The sequence below is a fragment of the Pipra filicauda genome, unplaced genomic scaffold (assembly GCF_003945595.2).
Source record: "Pipra filicauda isolate LSUMZ 115617 unplaced genomic scaffold, ASM394559v2 scaffold52_size3558583_pilon, whole genome shotgun sequence".
In the NCBI taxonomy this organism is placed as follows: Eukaryota; Metazoa; Chordata; class Aves; order Passeriformes; family Pipridae; genus Pipra; species Pipra filicauda.
Window position 1 is genome coordinate 3,436,483 of NW_024104676.1, and position 9,400 is coordinate 3,445,882.

The following is a 9,400-nucleotide window of genomic DNA, read 5'->3' on the forward strand; positions in this document are numbered from 1 at the left end:
TCATTCAAAACCACAGCACTTACAAGATCTAATTATACAGCACTTAAAATGAAGGTGTCATTTTAATTTAAATAGAACCACAAAGTCTGTTACTCAGTATGATCCTTGGCACTTCCATTCATGTTCATATGTTGCTCATTTAGTAACTGGCATTAACATTGTCTAAACAAGCTAAGGTGACAGTCACTATGTCTACTAGTTCTGGAGAAAGGATAAGTGACTTATCATTCTTTTACAGCAGGAGTGAGGAAAAACCAAAATGCCTATTCAGCAGATACTTGCAGACATCAGCTGCATAAGTTCCATATGTTTGTGTATTGATAATTGTGGAGGACGGTTTAAATTCCTATTCAGAAAACCCTACTAATTTCTCACTCCTCACTTTTTTTCTGCAAGAATGCAACAGAACAGGAAAGTCTTTCCCCCCACACCCTTTGGACAAGCTGAAAGAATGGGTTTATTTTACGCTACACACCAATAGCACTGTAAGAGTAAACACAGCAAAAGTAGCTACAGAAACAATAAACTGTAAACAGGAATCCTGAGCAGTTGTCACACTGCAAGTCAGTTCATGTTTGGTAGCACTACTGTAACAGGCTTTTCCAGATTCTGCAGTGCAATGTTACATTAATAAGCTCCACAGGGTTCTTTCAAACAAACCTCAACAGCAATAGAAGGTACCATAAACACAGAACCTAGGTGGACTTTGTAAAAATACGAGTGAAGAAATTTTATTCCTTGTGTTTGATACACAGTGTATTACAAAAAAACAACCAACTAACAGAGCCCTAAGATGATTATGCAAACCTTGTTTTGCAGAGGTTGTACAGAGTAAACAGATCTCCTGCACCCCTCACTCCGCACCTCGCTGGTTCTGCACAGTAAGACTACAGGCCCAAGCATATAAATGAAGAAAGGCAACACCCGCCTGGCGGCAAGTTTTGCCTGTAACTCTGGTTTTCCCCCTTTGAAACTTGGACTTTGCCATCTGTTCTGTGGGTGTGGAGCTTAATTGGAAAGGACTCCTTCTTGTCTATCAGAGTCTAGCACACAAACTCATGCATGCAATCTAAGCCCTTGTAATTACTTTATCATTTCCTGACAAGGGAGGCAATTCCCTGCATGCACTGACAAAATAAAGTGCCGATCCATTCTCCAGCTGTTTTGGGTGCCAATTGTTTTGCCTAATTCTTCTAGTACATCCAACTGCAGGAGGAACAGCTGTCAGAACGGCTTCCCCCTTACAGTGGGCAGCTCATCAACGGCTTGGTTAATATTCTCAACGGTCCAAAACTTACACATGTAAAAGCAGATAGGCCTTTACTGTGACATTTCATTTTTCAGTCACAATCACATGAACAGAATTTGTAGGGAAGGTAACAACTTTCACACAGGATATATAGCAAAATCTGAAACTTTTAAAAATTTCTTTTAGAAAGTGATTTAAAATGAATGCCTACCATTCACTCTTCCATCTTTTTAAAAGGCCTTCAGAATCAATTGTCTTAGAGCATCCTATTTTCCCTCCGCTCTTCCCTGGTTTTGGTAAAGTTGGATTTTAAGCCTGGTTCTACAGATACACACTCACAAAGAGCTTGGAAGTCTGCAGCAGAGATAAGCCTAAGCAGCAGATTCTCTCCATTTGCAAGCACACTGTTGCTTGTCACAGAGCTCTTAGGCCTCTTGCTCACAATCTCACCAGTTCAAAACATCTTGTCAAAGATCCTGGTGGTTTCTTTCAGGATTCAGTTTGAAGCCATACCCCAGCTGTTCACTGAAGAATTCTATATTCCAGTTTTTGGGGTTTGCAGAGTTTCAGTAAACACAATCATTTCATATTGACATCACTTCCATGAAATGTCATGGTTAAAAGCTGGACTATACTGAGCGTATTGGTGACACCCTGTGGCATTCTGCTGAACTCTCAAACAAAAATGGCTTCGAGGTCTTTGATATTTGTCTTCTCAGCACCAATGCCTGTCCTCACTTAAGACTCACAGGCTCCAACGAGTTGCTACTTCTGTAGCACGTGTGGCATGGAGAACATTAGGTACCAATGGTAACCAGAAAAACTTGGTTGAAACTAATTACTACGGGAACGGCAAAAAGGGTCTCAGATTACCACATAATTTTAAAATGTGTAATTCACGTGACTAGAACATTTATCCAAGTGATAAACATGATGCTTTTTGCTTGTAGTGCATTTACATTGCTAAGAATTCAAGCAAGCACTTCCAGAATTTCACTCAGCTAGCAAGTTATCTGCAAGAGGAATCAGAAAATTTGTCAGCAATCTTGAATTTTCCCTTTACCTCACAGTGTAAAACCTTATCATAATTTGCCACTTCAACAGTTTGCATCAAAACAGAAGAATTACCTGTGACAACTTAGGTTTTCAAGATCAGTATGTTTATATTTATTTTCTTATGACTTTGAAAGATGGGTATTTAGTTGAACATAGACTCAAGAGGGTACTCTTGGCACTCACACTCCCAGGTAGCAGATTTCCAGCAAGCCAGCCAGAACACCACAGACATTTCACATTCTACTCCACACTTAACGTTCAACAAACATGGATTTCTTGCTCCAGCAAGAGCAGCACATGGATTTGCATGGTTGAACATTCAACTGTAGTACTAGAAGAGGGGTGGGGAGGCTTTTAACAGCGATGAGCCTCCCAGTCATGTTCATCTGAAAGATACAAACGTAGGAGCAGCTAAAGACATCATCGGCCACCTGGATGATAGAAGAAGAAAATATTAAAGCAAAAATATTGTGGTCCTGAGCGAGCCAGAGCTACGTGTGTGTGTGAAAAGAATCGCAAGGTAAAGCTGGAAAGCCGCTTGGATCATGATTGTTCTTTGTGGGTGAAGATGGCCACAGGAGTGTCTGTGCAGAATGTGTGCAGATAACACCTGGCCTGGCTTGATAGCTCAGATCCTTATTTTGTATATAAATGGAGTAATAAAGTTACAAGAGAGTTCTGCCCGGACAAAGTCTGTCTCCCTTAGATTCTTTCACCCCAAAGGGTGCTGAGTGAGGGATTTTCACTGCATACAATCACATAAGCACAACTTAAAACGCCTTTTCATAAAGAGGGGGAAGACAGCAGAGCAGGCGTTTAAATTAGTATTCTTCTGAAACTAATGTTTACCAGACTAAGGCATGACACCTGTTTTCTGTACACCTCAGTTGTTACATTGCTTCTTATCCATTCCATGATCCTTTCAGGAATGTTAGTTGGTTGGGGTTTTTTGTTTGGTTTTGTTCTTTTGGTTTTTTTTTCCTATAAAGAGAAACCCTAGAAGGAACGGAAAAACTTTAATGCTGACTGCTACATAGATTAATACAATACACAAATTAGTAGATTTAATCTTGCTATGATCCAAGGGAATTAACTGTATAAAACCTCTTAGAGGAGCAAAAAAGCTTGAGTAAAAGCCAAATAAAGGTTCTCTCACAGAATGCTACATATTACAGTTTCAGAAGGAAGCTACAGTCTCATCTTACAGCCATTCAGATCAGCTTGGTGATCCAACTGCAGACTAGGTCTGTGGGAAAAAAGGGCAGCATTCAGTCAGATAAGCGAGCAGACCTAATACACCAAGCCATCACATGACTCTAGAATTAATACAATTAAAGATGGGAACATGCAGTTAGGGACATGAGTCTGTTGACCAAAGGACATTACTTCTGCATTTGCTAGAAGCCGACTGTGAAGCAATACTCTCAGTTATACGCACAGTGATCTGTAACAGTTGGAGACTGACATGGAGATTGCTGTAAGCAAGTTCTCCCAGACCAGACCAACACTGACAGAAGCCTACAAATGACATGTGGTAGGCACAGCATTCTTCTGGTGTCCACAGTACACACCATTCTTTGTTCATTAACCATATAATAGAAAAACACAGATTTCCTTGCCTGTTGCAAGTAAACTGTTTCATTCCCTTACAGAATATTGTACACTTTACAATTGCTTTTTAAAAAGAAGCTAGTTCAGCTTTCCCTCAAACAGCAAGAAGTTCCTATTTGTCAGCCTCTAATGCTCCCCTCTTCTAGGCTGGTCTCTGTAGAAGAGAGCGATTCCAACATCAAAGTTCAGTGCATGCCACTCTAACAACCAGAAATCAAACTGCCAAATCACTTTTTATGTTCAGAAGCTTTTCAAATCAGGTACTGTCCCAATAGCAGGCCATAAGAAAGCAACTGGTTTATGTTTTGTCAGGGCACCACCTGAACTATATACAAAGTAGAAAGCAGGTAGAACAAAGTCACGTAAGGCTAGGCAAACAAAAATAGGACACACCCACAATTTCACTAACTGTTGGCACTCACATGCTTCTGCAGAATAAATCTATTTCACATCTATTGACACAATGGTAAAATTCCATTATAGATCACCCTTATTCCCTGATTTCACATTTGGCATTGACAGTGTAACAAATGCTCTGAACTAGATAAATTTCAGGCTAAACACACAGCTTCATTTTAAGAGGACTGACTGAATTTGATACTGTATTATATAATTTCATGAGCAATGATTATATGAACAATACCATGACATTAGTCAACATGACACTGGATTCTGGAAATTATTTCATAGTCCTTCATCCCACAAATAGGAAGGAAATCTTTGGTAACTATCTGCCCTTTCTTAGCATTATTCTGAATAAATTCCAGTTTTACACCCCTTCCCTGGTAATTGCAAAGCCACACAGTGAAAGCAAGACAGAACTTACATTTCCTTTTTTGCATTTGAGGAACTGAAAGGTGATACCAAAGTATTGAGGGTTTCTGAATTTGAGGATTTTGAAAGGTGATACCATAGTATTGACCATCTTTCTTACAGATATTATTAGATACAATAAACTAATGAAGCTCACATACAATAAATAAAGACCTCTGTTTCATATTTTTTCTGCGTAAATACAAATATTTATTTTGCTTATTTTCAAGAGCAGGAATATTTACTTCAAATAATATAGTGATGAAACATATGTGGAGGACCAAATATTATGCAACACATTTTAATAAATTCAGTAGTTTTATAAACAACACTTCTCATACTCCTCAGCTAACACAGTTTATGGTGCAAGTCTGACAGCTAAGACTGAGTGCAACAATCCAGTTGTTGCTGAGGCAGCTCTGACCAGGGGAGCCACAGAACAGACTGCGAAGGCACATTGCTTCAGTTCACCTCTTTGCTCACTAAAACTCATCAAAATGAAACAAGATGGATCTGAAATAAACTTCAAACTTATTTTGAGCAACTCAAATCCACAGGAGGCAAATATGAATAAATGTTCATTAATACATATAAGTAAGTAAAAAGAGCAGGTACTTTTCATTAACTTTTGTGAAGTGGCTCTTTAGTTACTAGAGATGCACCATAAGTCTCATTCCTAAGACAGCTAAATCAGCATAATGTCCACCATGCACAAAAAATTTCTGATAAAATCCTGAATTCACACTAAGAACCAATAAAATGGAATTTATCGATTTAGGCAGTTATGCTTTTATTCACTGTCAAAGTTTGCAATTTTCATAAATAAAAAAAAACAAAGAAGGTAAGTCAGTCTCATTTCTTTGCTAACAAAAATACACCATTACTGCCTAATATTTTATAAATATGTTCCTGATTTAAGTATTTTACCAGAGATTGAATACATTTGTGAAACCTATCGTATAGATGAATATGCCTATCTCATAATTTCTAAGTCAACTCACATCTGTCTCAGTTATAATTGCTGTATAGAATTCAGAGACTGCAGTCCAACACTTAAATTACCTATTATAATTTATGAGGGCCACTCATTATTAAGGGCATACATTGCACAGAATCACAGAAACACAGAATATGTTGAGTTGGAAGGGACCCACAGGGATCATGGAGTCCAACTTTTAGCCCTGCACAGGACCATCCCCAAGAGTCAAAATATGTACCTTGAAATTATAGTAATTCAGCGTCATTCTAAGATGCTGTACCAAATACAGTATTACCATTTCTCCCAGATTCTACAGGACTTGAAGCATGCTATACTTGATTCACTTGCTATAAACTCAAATTAGCCAAATACTTCTGTGTTAATATCCATGATGTCTTCTCTGTTCATTTCAAATACAAAATTTGACCACAAACTCTAAAACTGTTAGGAATCTGCCAGATAAGGGATAATGTCTGACATCATTTGAGTCCTGTTTGAATAGGTCTGATGTAGTTTTCCATCTCTCTAATTCCATTCAATTTTTCCATTACTAACTACTTCCACCTTCACACATACCCTTTTCTTCCTCTTTTTTTTTTAAAAAAAATTAAGAGTCAGTTCACAACCAAAGAAAGCAGTAAGTAATCAAGTGATCATCATCAGGCTTAGTAACCTCTGCTCAGAGGACTAATTTGCTGAAAGTAAAACCTCTTTCTTTCAGCTTTCTTCCTAGAGAACAAAACATCCACAATCAGAAGGCTGAGTGGGGATCCCACAGCAGTCTACACCTTCCCCACGGGATGTGGAGGAGGCATCCGAGGGGAAGCTGCTGATCTCCTCTCTCTGGTGACCAGTGACAGCACCTGAAGAAATGGAACGAAGCTGCATCAGGGGAAGTTCACGTTGGGCATTAAGGATTTGGACTTCCTGATCCTTACAGGTCCCCTCCAAACTGCAGTATTCTGTGATTCTATGAACATGAACCTACTCGAACCCACTAAAATTCCTGTCTTGGCTACTTTCTCCAAGAATTTGTATGAGTTCATTATCACCTATTTTAAGTGCCCTAGTTCAAGAAAATTTGCACAACCTGCAAAAGTTACAAGTTCTTGAAGCTGCTAATAATGATAAAAATGTATCAGTCATTGCTGCGCAAATCTGCTTTTTTTAGATGACTCTGTATTTTTAATTACAGCTAAAAACATTTCCCTAGTTTAAATAATATTAAATATACAAAGGAACGACACTCTTGTGTTTTAAGTTCTGTTTAATTTTCAATACAAAAAGAAGTTGTCCTAGAACTACTAAAGTAGGACAATTATGTATATCCAAGACATTACTTGTTCTAGTATGTTCAAAGTTTTCAGGTATTCAGAGACATCAGGCTAGCCCAGTTTCACAGTTACATATATTAGAGCACTTAGTAAGTGTTGACAGAATATATAGGACAAAAATAATTCCAAATGTTTAATTACAACCAGCCTGTTCTCTAGCAGCATACACATTTACACACACGTCTCAAGAAGGACAGGAAGAGTTTAGGGTTTGGAAGGAAAGAAGCATCAGAACCTACTGTAGCAATCTACAGAACCTAATTTACACTCACACCATATATACCTTTGCATATATAGAGAGAGATTTATATACAAATCCCAAAAAAGAAAACAGTTGTGGCAATGCCTCTGAAGGACAAAATCACGGCTTTCTCTCTTCCATCAACCACAACTGTTGGCACCACACTTTTCCTGTTTTCTGCCACCAATCTAGGAACAGAGCCTGTCTCTAAACAGTCAACACCCTACACCTTCCCTCATTAGTAACAGCAGCCTTAAAACCAGGTAGTTGTAGGCTCTGACAGATCACAAATCCCACATGGATCCGTTCACCTGAGATCATTTTACCCTACTTTAACTGTTCCCTAGAATATGGAGTGAAACACTTTTTGCTTCAACATAATTTATGTTGTGTCACTCAGAAAGAATGTTTCTTCTTAAACATCAGAAATTTTCAGAAAAATATTGGGATGCAACTTTGTGTGAAGCTCTAAAAATCTGAACGTTAAGATTTCCAAGCCCTGAAAAGAACAGTGAGAGGCAGTAAAGCCCTAACTGGGCCACTGGCTTTCAAATATCTGGCAGGGAGTTTATTTGAACAGATTGTTACTAAAAACAAAAGGCAAACTGAAATCACCGTTCCCGCAATCAGACACCTTATCTTTCACCACTCTTGACACCAAAGCACTTTGGAAGGTGTGGGAAAAGACTAGCATGGCAGCTCCACATATTATAAAATTTAGCTTGCATGTTTAGTGGTAAAGGGAATACAGCTTTGAGGAAAGAAAGGAAGGACACAGGCTGCCCAGAGGCTACTCCACCCAAGAGGGAAGCAGAGCTCCCTGCCAGGGAGGGGTGAAGGCTCCCCCCCTCTGCAGTGAGGAGGCACCACCCCCATCCTAGTTCAGCCCAGCCCCTCTTCCGGACTCCACAGTCTCTTGGGTATTTGCCCAGAAGTCCTGTCACCTCTATTTCTCACAAACCATCTCCCAGTGGGAGTATGTAAGGTATAATACAAGAAAAATTCCACTAGAGGTGTCTTCTGCTCCCTCACACATTTCATGGCAAAATCAGGTTTGGGGAAATTAAAACCCAAACCCCTACAAATCTTCCAAGAGAAGTGTGCATCAACCTCTTTTTAAAAATTTGTAGCAACTTCTATTTTCCCAACCTGATATTAACAGCCACACACCTCTTCCATTTCAGGCACTGATAATGTCAAAGCCAGATTTCACTATATATTTAAAGAAAGCATGGATAACCATTTCTGGAAAAAAACCAGCCACTGCGTATACATCCAGCTTTCAAAACAGACAGAGCTAAAGTAAGCTGCAGCAGTGCCTGAGGCACAGGAAGAAAACATACCACTTCCTTTATCAAATGAGTCAGCATACAACCATTTGGTGTTTTGTTTTGTTTTGGGTTGCTTTGGGGGGTTTAATTTTTTAGTTTTTTACAGGACACATCTTGAAAGCTGGATGATGTCTCCTTCACTATTAAGGGCTGACACACCTGCCCACTTGACTAATTGTGAAAAAAAGCAACATTTAAATCATAGCTGGGTATTGGAACAGAGAAGTAAGGGCAGGACCAAGCAAGCAAATGACCCAAAGAATGGCACTTGTCAATGTCGCAGGCACTCTTCAGTCCCAAAGATGACAACATGGAAAGCACTGTATTTTACTTAAGACATGAAGCCATGTCTTTACTTAAGACACCTCTTCCACTCACAGGTAGGATATAGTTAACTACCAGAATACTTTTAGTATTGGCTGTTCCTGAGATGAAAAATTGTATCTGACTATTGACTATGCAGGAATGAACAACAATACATATCCAATCAAAACACGTGTTTCTTCTATAAATCGAACCGTTTCTGGAAGCAGACACAATTTTGCCTTTTAGGTTCTACATTTTTTGTTGTATTTGATCTGTTTGGCAACTCTTTCATAAGACAGACAACAGCAAAAACATCTGTGCCTGCAAGAAGACAGCTTTTCATGGTCTAAAGTACCCAAGTAAATGGCACCTTTTTCTTAAGTACTTTAGTGGGTCACAAGCTCTAACAGGATGAACAGTATATGACTTGAAAAGGGGAGAATGTCTTTAGTAAACTTTTCTTTTAAATATTCAAGTAAA